Source organism: Idiotropiscis lumnitzeri, chromosome 2, assembly GCF_059441095.1.
Source record: "Idiotropiscis lumnitzeri isolate Australia: NSW breed Sydney's pygmy pipehorse chromosome 2, RoL_Ilum_1.0, whole genome shotgun sequence".
Classification (NCBI taxonomy): Eukaryota; Metazoa; Chordata; class Actinopteri; order Syngnathiformes; family Syngnathidae; genus Idiotropiscis; species Idiotropiscis lumnitzeri.
Window position 1 is genome coordinate 30,594,868 of NC_142392.1, and position 13,104 is coordinate 30,607,971.

The 13,104-nt window shown below is 40.0% G+C and overlaps 1 long non-coding RNA gene across 1 annotated transcript; it reads right to left on the bottom strand.

Moving 5' to 3' along the window:
• Positions 1-3,369: 3,369 nt before the first annotated feature.
• Positions 3,370-6,851, bottom strand: LOC148342278 (uncharacterized). Its single transcript, XR_015839724.1, has 3 exons — positions 5,696-6,851; positions 4,452-5,270; positions 3,370-4,117 (listed from the first exon to the last, which is right to left on the bottom strand). It is a non-coding gene; the product is annotated as an uncharacterized LOC148342278 (long non-coding RNA).
• Between the last annotated feature and the right edge of the window lie 6,253 nt (positions 6,852-13,104).

The following is a 13,104-nucleotide window of genomic DNA, read 5'->3' on the forward strand; positions in this document are numbered from 1 at the left end:
CTTGCGGCATGCGGTTGAATTCAAAGAATCCCAACGGACACGTGAAGGCTGTCTTGTATTTATCTGTCTCGTCTACCTCAATTTGGTAATATCCACTTTTGAGATCAAGGACGGAGAACCACTTTGATCCTGTGAGTGCCGAAAAGGTCTCTTCCAAATTAGGAAGTGCATAGGCATCCTTGATGGTGTTGAAATTCAGCTTCCGGTAATCCACACAAAGTCTTACATCTCCGTTTTTCTTCCTGACCACAACTATTGGCGAGGAAAACGGCGATTCAGATTCACGGATTATCCCTGCTTCACTCAGTTCTTGCAAATGCTGGCGTACAGCATCAATGTCTTGTGGTCGTATTGGACGAGGTCTGTGTTTGAAGGGAGTTTCATCACTGAGTTTGATTTGGTGCTTGACTTTGTTAGTGCAACCAAAATCTGTATCATGTAGGGCAAATACTTCAGGCATAGAACCCAATTTCTGCATGATTCGCTCCTTCCATTCGGCAGGGACTGGGGAATCAGAAAAATTTAGATGTAGCTTTTCAGGCTTCAAGATGGATTTCTTGTTGGGCTGCAGTACCTCTTGCACAGCATGCATTTCCGCTATGACACTGTTAGCAGGAATAAATATGTCATGTTCACTTTCATTTCTTAGGACAATTGCAAGCTTTTGTGAGGGGTTTTCAGGAAGGGTAAGTAAACAATTAGTGACAACAACACCACCAGGCAAGGAGGATGAGGAAGGGGACTCGACCACGACCCATTTTCCTGGCATTTTAGTGTCGACATGAACTGTCCCCTCAAAAACTTGACTTTTCCCAGCAGGAAGGATTTCAGGCTCTTTTCCCGACAGTGTGACAAGACCAAGGTTGCCTTCCTTTTTCCTTTTGTGCCTCTGTTGCAACACGTTCAGTACCACTCGGTAGCCGTGTGGAAGGACACTGAAATCTGTGTCAGTCAAAAGAAGACTTTCAAAGAGAGGGTCAAGCGCGTTAGTGCCAATCAGGAGAGAAGACTGGACATTAGAGCGCGTGTCTGGAACAATTAATGCAAGAGTGGGCACGATGATTTCAGTCCCAAAACAGTCCTTTGGAGAGGTAATATCAACACCAATGTAACCTGAATATGGAACATTTTCACCATTTGCGGCTTCAACTTCCAACAGGTCCTGAATTGGATGGATTTTAAGGTGTGAGAGATAGCTTTTGTAGAAAGACTGGGACACTGTAGTCACTTGTGATCCGGTATCCAGAAGACAATTGCATGTTTGTTCGTTGATTTGTACTTGAGCAGTGTATTTAGCTCCAATCAGACCTTTGGGTATTTCCACAGCGGTAGATCGTTTACGCGGGAATGGTTTTTTGGGTTTACATGAATGTTCAGTGGGACTAGTCTCAGTTTCAGCACTCAATTGTCCCGCCATGAGTGCTACTTTTAGTTTAAAGACTGGGTCTGACTGTTTTGTTTATCCCAGAATGATGGTTTCTCTCTTAGTTGTTTTCTTTTATAGGCAACTAAGGATGGATTTGGATCGTTGGTACATGAGGAAATGATGTGACCATCTTCGCCGCACTGGAAACAGTACCAAGGCTTCGGCCTTTTATTTGCAGTGGGAATTCGTTGAGGTACTACAGATTCTGCTTTTGTCTTGGTTTTATCTGTCGATGGGTTATGGTTTTTCTTCTGGCTTTGGGGCTCCAGCCTAGTTAATTGGCTCTGGAGTTCAGTGATTTGTGCTCTTAATTCCGTGACCATGTCGGGTTCGGGGACTTTCTCTGGGTGCTTTTTCTTCGGGTTTAATCTTGTCAGTTGACTTTGCATCGCAGTTATTTGTGTTTGCATTTCAGTGAGGTCATTTTGCATTGTTGAATCGGGAATATTAGCATTGGCTGCAATAACCTGTGATACTACTTTTGGTCTGGAAGCAGCAAAATGGTCCTTCATCCGATTTTTCTTTGCATTATGTTTATCTTCTCCTACTCTCAACTGTAGTAGTAGATTAGTGAATGTAGGTGGTTTATCTTTCATTTTTTCAAGCTGAAGATCTGCTAATAGGGCATTATCCCAACATCCGCGGCAGAATTGACGCAGAAGGTGACGGTCAGCTTCACTGGCAACTATGCCACCTCTGTTCAAAGCTTTGGAGAGAGCTGTTTGTAACCGATGGAGATAATGTGAAGGCTTTTCACCTGGGTCCTGAAGTGTGTTAAGGAATTTGGCAAAAAGCTCATCGCCATCTTCTACGGTACCAAAAGCTGAGTTCAGCAGTTCAAGATAAGCTGATGGTAAGGCATTAGGCCCAAGAGGTTTCACCACATTAGCAGCAGGGGAAACAAGACTGTCTAAGATTTTGCGTGAACGATGCAAATCAGATAGACAAGGATCTTGAAGGATGAGCTCAACACTGTGGCGCCATGTATCAAAATCAACCTCAGAAGTAGGACAAGGTATTTTACCTGAAAACTGTCTAAGGCGAAAAGAGGCAGTCATCTGTGAGACAGGAGCTTCACTTCGGACTATGTGCTCTACAACAACTTTTTGCACTTCTGGATGAGTTAAAAAGCTTGCTGGTATATCAGATGGAAGATCACTTTGTGGATGAGTGGCTGGTTCAAGAAGATTGATGTTCATGTCAGGTTTAGTCAGTTCTACTGTTTCACCTTGTGGTTGCTCATTAACTTGTGTTGGTCTATCCACGGTGGTTGTTGGTTCATTTTGTCTTTCTGAGATTGAACTCAACCTTTCAGGTGTTCCTGGGTTGCTTGCAACTGACTGAGCACACTTGGAAAGGTGCTCATGCAAAACAGCTTCGAAAGATTTTCCGCTTATCTTGGCAATTTTCTGCAGTTCACCGAAAAAACTGTGGGTGGCGCTGTTGGTAACAGCTGATACATACTCAGGTGACAGAGCTCTGATTTGGTAGGTGACTTCGTTCGAACACTCAAGTGTGTAGGGCAATAGGGGTTCAAGCGCTGTCAAAGCAGCACCACTCTCATATTCCACAATGGCATTTTTGTGGTAGGGAGACTGGGGTTCATCTATTCTTAGAGTTCTAACAATTTTCCCGTACCTGTTCAGAAACGCAGTTAGCTCCTCATCAACGTCTGTATCAGTTATCCCACTAATTATAACGGAGTTATGAGCTTCAATATTTTCTTTATCGACAATGTCCATTTTTTTTTTTTTTTACCTGTTTCGCCTATTTTAATGTCTGGGTCAAGGACAATTATCTGGTTTATTTCTCCTGGCTGGCTCGCCACTTCTGTAACACCTCTAGAGTGATTACAGTTAATTATAGACCAGTACTAGGTTCGACTATTAAGATATAGATATAGATAATATTAACAACCAAATAAAGGACCACAGACAATAGAATAAGTTTGAACTGCCGGCGTAATTTAGTAAATAACAGTTGTAGACATAGAAATGACATACAATTACACACAATTGACATACAATTTACACACAGTTGACCCAAAGGAAAAAGGGTTTCCCCTTTCTTTCAAGTGAATTTTTCTTTATCAATATCCTTTTCTGTTCAACTATTATTTAGTTTGGAAAATATAATTTCAACCCGGGTTGTTGTTTAATAAAGTCTAATTTTATGTTCAAATCTTACCTAATCTATACTCAATTACCTTACCTCACTTTGTTGAATAAAGTTCAGTAAGAAGTAAGTATTTTGTTTGATCAGTTAAGTCTAACTTCAATTTTCAACCATTTCACTGGATGTGGTTCACACAGTCAACATTTCAATAATACCGTTACAGCATTATCATGCATGGTTTACAAAAATAAATGTGACACAATGTACAAAACTCAAAAACAATTCAGCAAAAGACTGAATCGATCCCAATGTCCAAGTGTCTTGTTTGAATATTTGTGTTCCTCTAGTTGTCCTGAATAGTCAATCCTGTGTTCCGGGAATCCACTGCAGTGTAGCAGAGTAGAAAACGGATTAATCCTACCAGGTTGATGAATCAACACAACGTCCAGTAACTGCTCTCCGCTCCTGCGTGAGAAACAGCTCAAGGGGCTCGTGGGTGGCTCGCCATCTTGTGTCTCGTTCAAGAGTTCAGCTCCGTCATTTAGCTCAGAAGTTTCTGAACCAAACTTTAATGGCCTATCATAACAACAAAATAATACTTATACAAAACCTAAATATTACATCAGGTGGCATCAAATGCAAATTAAACTCGTTTTTTCGTCGAATGAAATCGATGCTCACACAATGACGCAGTTTAAATAATGGAGGTGGCCGGTGAAGAATGGAAAACATTGCAGGGAAACTACAACTAGCATTCAATTAAGCATCAATTCACCTTTTACAGCCATTACTTAAAATAAAACAATATACATTTACATTGAAAGGTTTCTTTTCTTTTTTTCCATTTGACCAATACAACTGTAAAATGTTCATTGCATGAAATAAAATACAATAAAAGTCTGAAACTCACCAAGACCCGTTCAGTAATTAGTGCATCACCAATTGAAGGACAGGTTGGAAAACTCAAAAACGACTCCTTCAACATACAAAATTAACATTGAATAGCTCGGTCTCTCTTTCGTTTAACCGTAGTTCTCCTTCAGCTTCTTTATCAGGTATGAGAAGAATAAAATAAAGTGCGCATTTCTAGTCACGTGACTAACGGCATTATGTCGCTACGTGCCTTTCAAAATAAAAGCGTTCACTTAGCGCGGAATCATTTTGAAGAATTACAAAAACACTAATTAAACAATGAATTTACCAGTGTTTAACCTTTTAATATATTTCTATGTCATGTTGATCATTTTTCCGCATCTACAATGAATATTTTGTTAATGACTGTTTTAATAACAGGCTCTTATTTTATGAGGCTATGTTAACCAGGGTTACACAATCCCATATTTTCCTTTTCTGAAGTCGTGCAAAATTATGTACAAAATGTGTTCTACTTGGACCGATTAGCATTTTTCATTGATGGACTATTTCGCCTGATGTCTGCCACCGGAAGAAGCACGCCCTTGTGGACGGCCAACTGGAACAGCTGTGTAATGTTGACATTATTGGATGGGTCACTGCCGGAAGTCTCACTCCATTCACGTCTCGCCCTGGCCACATAGACCAGGCCTGTCTCCTCCCCTTCCCCACCTGAAAGACACAGCAACATCGGCCCCAACAGGGCCAGAAATATCTGATGCACGGCACGGCCAATCTCACCTGAGGTGTCCCCATTCAGCCGGTGACCGTCATGCTGGTCTGTAGGTCTGGCCTCGGCCTCAAGTAAGGACAGTTCCTGACAAGTAAATTTTGTCCCGCATGTAACTCTGTAATCCTGTTTTGAAACAATTCTGATACTGCTTATGATCAATTACAGCATCAATAAGAGTGACTAGTAGCGAGACTGATACCCAATCGCCAGGCTACAATGGGTTAAGTTGTCTGTTATATCCAATCAGACAAGCGTGAGCCCTTGAGTAGACACTGCTTATAATCAATTACAGTATCAAATAATATAATAGTCACAACTCATGGTCAATTGCTATGACTTATTATTAACTTCAGGATCGCGGATCGTCGGCGACTTACATGGACAGCAAACACTTCACTGCGTTAAACAAGCGGCACATTTTATTTAACCCACAGTATAAAGTGTACAAGCAAGCAAGCAACAATTGTATCTCAGCTCATAGATTACATGCAATACATAAATCTCATTACCGTGTGCTGGAAGGACGAAGAGCCCCGGCGTCCTCAGTAATGCGAGCAAGAAATACGATGCTGGGCGTCCGCGCGTAGAACCCTCAGCCGACTCCACTTACGTTTTGCCTCCGTCACATTCTTATAGCCAATATCGCACCCCATCCCCACCCGTTCGAGTGCGCTTTGATGGTTTGCATGGCCCTTCGCACAACCTTGGCCTTTGCCAATCCTTACTCCCTTTTCGATACTCCCTTTTTTCGTTATCGGCTGTACCTTTTCGCATGAGTGAGACATTCCTGGTGCTTAGGCCCTGTGCGAATTCCCTCCAATTATTCCCATTCTCATAACACATAGACACAGACATCTACTAACGCGTGTATATAGGTATAAAATGGTTATTATGCAGCATTTATGTGGTAAAACAACATTAATAAACCATATTTCACTTCAGTGATGCACAGGAATGACATTACAGCTCGCTCCACAGTCTATTTGAAATTTAACTTGTGTAGTGTCAATTAGCATACCAGCAAAGAGTTGTTTTTCTGGAGTATGTCTGTCTCCAATCTGGTTCACGTTCTCTTTTGTCTCAACGATGTGGGTTATCATCATAATATCTTCATATTCTTTTTTATCTTGCTCTTGAATTGCATTCACAGCTCTATCATTTTTACCATGTGCATTTTTTGTCTTACACATAGCAGCAAAATGATTATCCTTCCCACATTTTTTACACTTTTTTCCAAAAGCAGGGCACTTCTTTTTATTCCACTCATGCTTCTTGCCACAAAACTTACAGCAAACATCAATCTGCTTGCTTTTTCTTGTTTGAGTAGATGCACTTCCTCCTCTGACTGCCCTTGCAGTGTTTTGCAGTTTTCTCGTGACAACTCTGTTGCTCGACAAATCTTCATGCGTTTTTCTAATGTCAGATTGTCTTCTCTCAGCAGTCTTTCCCTCAGCGCATTGTCGTTTGTGCCACACACGATTCTATCTTTTTCCCTCAGCGCATTGTCGTTTGTGCCACACACGATTCTATCTTTTATCAATGAGTCTCTCAGCTGCTCAAAATTGCAGGTGCTGGCCAAAACTCTCAATTCAGTAACGTACTTGTCCACATTTTCGCCCGGTGTTTGATCTCTCATGAAGAATCTGTATCTCTCCACAGTCTCGTTTAACTTAGAATTACAATGTTCGTCGAATTTTCTCATCATCTCCCTCACGGTAGTTCTTGCCGACACATCATCCATCAACAACGTGTTCAACAGTTCTCTACCTTCTTCGCCTATGAGCTAATGAAACAGCTTGCATTTCGTGGATTCCTCCGAGTCCGGCATTGTCAGGTCCACATACAATGTGAATTCCTATTTCCACGCTTTCCACGTCTTCGTCAAATTGTTTGAATCCAAAGCCAGAATCGGCGGCGGTCGCAGTCCTTCCATCGTAGCGACTGTCCGTAGTTAGCTTGCGTGCTAACAAGCTAGCGATCCTTTCAACACTCTCTTCCCGTCGCCAGTTATGACTCACGCGCTGCCACCATGTTTCACTCTGTCCTGTTTCTCATACAGAGTGGACGGTTAAAGCATTGACTTGCTTACTTCACTTTTATTAACTTCTTAACTTTTGCAGTACAGTACGTTACTTCAGTCTGTTGACATAGGGAAAACGTCACTTCCTCCTTCTCTCGTCCGTCACTGTAATCGGCCCCTAAGCAACATAACATAACTAACAATAATATTGTTACAGTAACCATTAAAAAAACGTATAGTCACCATAAAATTATTTTTTTAAAAAACGTATCGTAAACATACTAAAGCTGTTGCTTTATGTTATTTACAAAGAATTTTTGTTTAAAATCCCCCTGGCTCTTCTTTTTGTCTTTTCTATATTATGTACGTATTAATAACTGTGTTTGGTTTGCTGATGTTAATAAAGTTTTTTATATAAACCGTATGAAGTAATATTTATCATCTCATCAATATTTGCAGAACAGAGTACTGAGTTTCGAGATCCTCACAATAATAGTTCTCAAAATCATATTTCTTAGGAATTTAGCTTCGTTAAGGGATATTTTATTGACAAGCTAACATCACTATACAAAGACAAAAAAAAATTGGTGGTGGGGGGGAGCGAATCTTTTTCCTCTTGGTAGGGGTGGGCGTGAAATAATTGAGAAGCACTGCTAGTATATGCAGAAATTATATTCATACAATCTTGCAGCCCGAGTGAACCACAGCATTGTTGCAAGTTCGGTAGGAGAAACGTAAACGTCCCACTGCTCTTGCAGCAGCGGCTTCTCCGGGCATAGGGGGAAGTGACGTCGGAGCTGACTCGCTTATGTGGCGTTATTTTAATTATTTTGTTACATTTTTTTTATCAACCGAATTAAAATATTATATAAAATATATATTCAAATATAACAGCCAGGGGTAAAAACAAACACAGAGGCAAAGAAAGATATTTGAAAAATACGTGCTTAAAGCATGACGTCATTAGCAAGCGCGCAGTTTCCGAAGGACCTCGACCCCCATTCACCGACCCGTCCACACCGGAACACCCACCGCTAGATTCTTCTGATTTAGTGGAGAACTGACTGTAAATTTCTCATAGGATGTCCAGTGCTACTCTAAAGGACTACGACATAATTCATTAAGTCTTTGTGTCCCGATAACCTCATCTTCGCGCGTTGATGCTTTTCGGCGTAGTTAGCTTAGCTTGCTAGCTAGCTAGCCGCTAACGAAAAGAGGCACATGACTCATCGCCAAGCAGAGATCAAGTGCGGATTTTTTGGAATTATCATTTGAATATGTGTGAAAGAACGACACACAAGTACAAAGAGGAACTTTGTGGAATAAAAGAAGAGAACGAACAACATCATCAACTGCTGGACGAAGTTTGCAACCAGCCTCGTGTTGTGCCACTCAAAGCAGGTTTGTACACGTCTTACTCTCATTTGCTTTGTATAGAACGACTTTCTTTCATTAGAAATATGCATCACAACATTAATTTGTTTGGGGAAATCGTTCAAGGTTATTGCCGTTTTATTTTTAAATATTGCCTTTTACTTGCAGGTCTGCTGAGCAATTGTTTATGTCAAATGTAATCAGTGCAGAAAATATATGCCAAAGAATAACCAATAGTGGGGGGTGAACTCCATGTTTTTCCCAGTACAAAATTTACATTTAAAATAACAAAATAACATTTCCTGGTTTTTATATTTTGTTCAAGCAATTCCTTACGGAAGGAATTCCGCCTGACTCTAAAAATGTGCACACTGCCGCGAAACGTCAATGGCGGTTGATCAATTTTAGTGAATAAAACACAAAATATAGATATAATTTTTTTTTAAATCAAGTACGGATTGGTCTTATTTATTTATGAACTTTTTACTGGCTTGGTCGGGTGAGAGTCAATGAACCTCGGGTGGCCCTGCACTGTTTTGTGCACGTGTGCATCGTTTCACCCCATCCAAACATTTAAAATACATTGAATGCATCCATCCAGGGTTGCACGGATCTCATCAGTGAACAAGCGCATGCTGCAAGGAATGCATCTGCATCTTTGTCTTACTATGGGCTTAAAAAGGCTGAACGTCACAACCCCTTTTTCTACCTACAAGTCCAGGAACATTTAGTTCCTGGTAATAAAGTTCCTGTGGCCCAGGTGGTTTGCATCACCCCTACAACTCATAGTTCCTGGTATTTTATCCAAATGACAATGATGATGTATCAGTGGGAGGTCTTGTGTTACTTTGTTACTCATTACTGTCACCCGAAAGCTGTTAAGCGTCATTGCAGTTCCAAAATAATTCAGTGAACTCTTAAAATATTATGGTGTATCTTAGTTGAATTCGAATACATATTCCAAAAACGTCTGTGACTATGTCAGGAATGAAATCGGGCATCAGCCGCAACGTGCTTCCTTTTTAAATGCTCGTTTATCACAGTTGTGCTGCTAAAGGGAGGTTTACATCGTAGGACGTAATTTTGTGAAATGCCCCCATGGTCCGGTCCAAGTTGGGGTCCACGCATTGCTCCGTATGCGGCAGGCACAAGTCAAGGTAGCACGGTAGAAAATAAGACAAAGTCGCCGCCTGAGCTTTGACGTGACCAAAACAAATTTGTCGTTTTGTGTCCTGCAGACGTCAATGAAAACGATCTCCGTTCTGTGAAAGAGGAGCCAGACTGGACTCACATGAAAAAGGAGAAGGAGGAGGAGGAGGAGATCAACAAGTCACCAGTGAACGTTCTCCCTATAAAGACTGAAGATGAAAACAAGGATGAGAGTGAGGACAACAGAGGGGCGGAGCCTACACGCAGCAGCTCAAGTCATTACGTGACAACAGAAGGTGATGAAGACCACTGGGGACCATCACAAGTACATAATGAGGACACATTATCAGACACTCATGACGATGATGATGATGATGATGATGATGATGGGCAAGCCAAAGGTGAAAGGGCATGTCACACTGACTCATTCACTTCAAAGCTGTCTTTAAAAAGTCGCAGAAAAACACACAGTGGTGAAAAACCTTTTTCCTGCTCGGTTTGTGGCAAAAACCTCTCTCGAAAGTCTCATTTAGTAAGGCACACAAGAACGCACAGTGGAGAAAAACCTTTTTCATGCTCAGTTTGTGGCAAAAGCTTCTATCAAAAGTTTGATTTAACAATCCACACAAGAATGCACAGTGGAGAAAAACCTTTTTCTTGCTCAGTTTGTGGCAAAAGCTTCTATCAAAAGTTTGATTTAACAATCCACACAAGAATGCACAGTGGAGAAAAACCTTTTTCTTGCTCACTTTGTGGCAAAAGCTTCTCTCGAAAGGGACAATTAACAAGGCACGCAAGAATGCACAGTGGAGAAAAACCTTTTTCTTGCTCAGTTTGTGGCAAAAGCTTCTCTCAAAAGGCACAATTAACAAGGCACGCAAGAACACACAGTGGAGAGAAGCCTTTTTCATGCTCAGTTTGTGGCAAAGGATTCTCTGAAAAGGGAAATTTAACAGCACACACAAGAACACACAGTGGAGAAAAACCTTTTTCTTGCTCAGTTTGTGGAAAATGCTTCTCTCAAAAGTCAAGTTTAACAGAACACACAAGAACACACAGTGGAGAAAAACATTTTTCTTGCTCAGTTTGTGGAAAATGCTTCTCTCAAAAGTCAAGTTTAACAAAACACACAAGAACACACAGTGGAAAAAAACCTTTTTCCTGCTCATTTTGTGGTAGACGCTTCTCTGTAAAGTCATATTTAACTTGCCACACAAGAACACACACTGGAGAAAAACCTTTTTCTTGCTCAGTTTGTGGCAAAAGCTTCTCTCAAAAGTTTGATTTAACACTCCACACAAGAACGCACAGTGGAGAAAAACCTTTTTCCTGCTCAGTTTGTGCCAGGAGTTTCTCTCTAAAGTCGCATTTACGAAGCCACACAAGAACGCACAATGGAGAAAAGCCATTCAGTTGCAGCGTTTGTGCTAAAAAATTCTTCACTCAACGTATTGCTGAGAGACACGATTGTGCTGGTGAGAATTGCAGCGATCCTTGAAGCTTAAAAAAAAGAAAACAAAAAAACTGAAGGAACTGACTCTTTGTGGTAAGATGTAAATGTGATTTTGGATGAAATATGATATATTGAATTTTGCAAAGCTCTTTTATTGACACAAAGCCAATGTGATCAGTGCCAGAAGAACCATTGTGTCTGAGTGAGGATGAGTTTTTTTGTGTGTTCACATCAAACATTATAAATAAAATTAATTGCCTTTGCCTAGAACAACATTTGTTAACGTTATGCTTTTCAGTTGTCTTTTTAATCGTACTTAATGGAAAAGGTGTGAGAAGAAACGGTGCTTATGAAATCGGTGCCTTCCACAATCATCAATAAAATCACTTGTTCCACTTGCTCAACTGGCCTTCATTACGCTGTGTGAAAAGGTGAAAAACTGAACTCGAAGTTGAACTCGAAAAAGAACAAGAAAGAGAAACGCAAATAGTCTCAGTTTCTCTTTCTAGTTTGAGCTCTATCAAGCGTTTGGGGTTTGTTGCTAAGCAGAATCTCACTTTGGAAAAACTATCATTTTGTCAAATATACCAAATATTTTTTTTCATGCTATATTGTATTTTTTATACATTGGATTATTTATATATTGAAATAGGAAAATTTTAAAATTTAAAATTGGAAACCACATACAGCCTTACTTCAATTAATAATAATAGAAACATTTTATAAATATTGAACTAATTGAGAAGAGTCCTGATCTTGAAATAAATATTGAATTATAAAAAATACTAAAAAAAATAATTCAATAACCCGACCCTGGATGAGCGGCAGAAAATGGCTGGATGGATGGAATAATTTAAATTGCACACATTTTCAAAAGAACAAATATGTTAAGAAATATTCAAGTGTGAAATAAAAAGGTTTAAATTGTTGATAATTTTACACACTAAAATAATTGAATAAATGTTGTATTATTACATAAGAAAGCTTAAATATACATTGAAATAAATGGAAAAAAAAGTTGTGTATTTTTAATCGGCCTAATTTAGATCTGGGAAGTAATTCTCTTTATGAAACTATGAAGGGACTGGAGCTCACAGAAGTGACCAGTCTTGGTTCTGAAGTTCCGATGTAACCAGATACTGCCCTGAGAGAAAATAGGCCTGAGCATTGTTTATGGTGGGGGCAATTCTCTCGCCAGGTCAGTGACCTTCCAGGGTATGAGAGGAATTTAAGGTGGTCACGAGTAGACTGGTCGTATCAAAGGGGAGACGCATCTGCTCTCCCTCTGGGGGACTTTTGGACTAGCGGGATGGGAATGCATATGCAACAAGGGAAAATGAGAAATTCATGTCCTATTTGGGCATTCCCTATAAGAAGGGAATGTCTGAGAGGGGGCTCGCACGTTTTTGGGGAGACTTCTTTTGACATCAGCATGTGACGAGAATAAAATCTTTCTTCTTTCTTTCGTTCTTTTCCATCACCAATCCAACCTCTCCGGAAGACAAAATATACGACATATTGAAAGAAAAATAATACTCAAATATTGAAATAAGTATAGAATTGAATTAATAAACAACAAAGAAATAAATACCTCCTGGAAAATATCATTATTTATCAACATTTGTCAAAGCACAACATTTCGATCAGATTGAGTTCTTGCTTGCACATTCTTAAGCAATCATAATTTTTTTACTTTTACTTTTTAAGTTACTTCAGTACATTTCACACCTGTGCCTTCAGTAAAGTCCTACTTTGTCCTACTTGAATAAATCCCCAACAAAATACCATCATTTATGACACCACGGCTGGACAAATAATATACAGAAACACACTCACGCACCACTGAGTGAGTGTTGGACGATATAGCTTCTCTTGAAAGGTCCGACTTGAAAATGTCCTTGCAAGTGTATCTGCAATTAAAT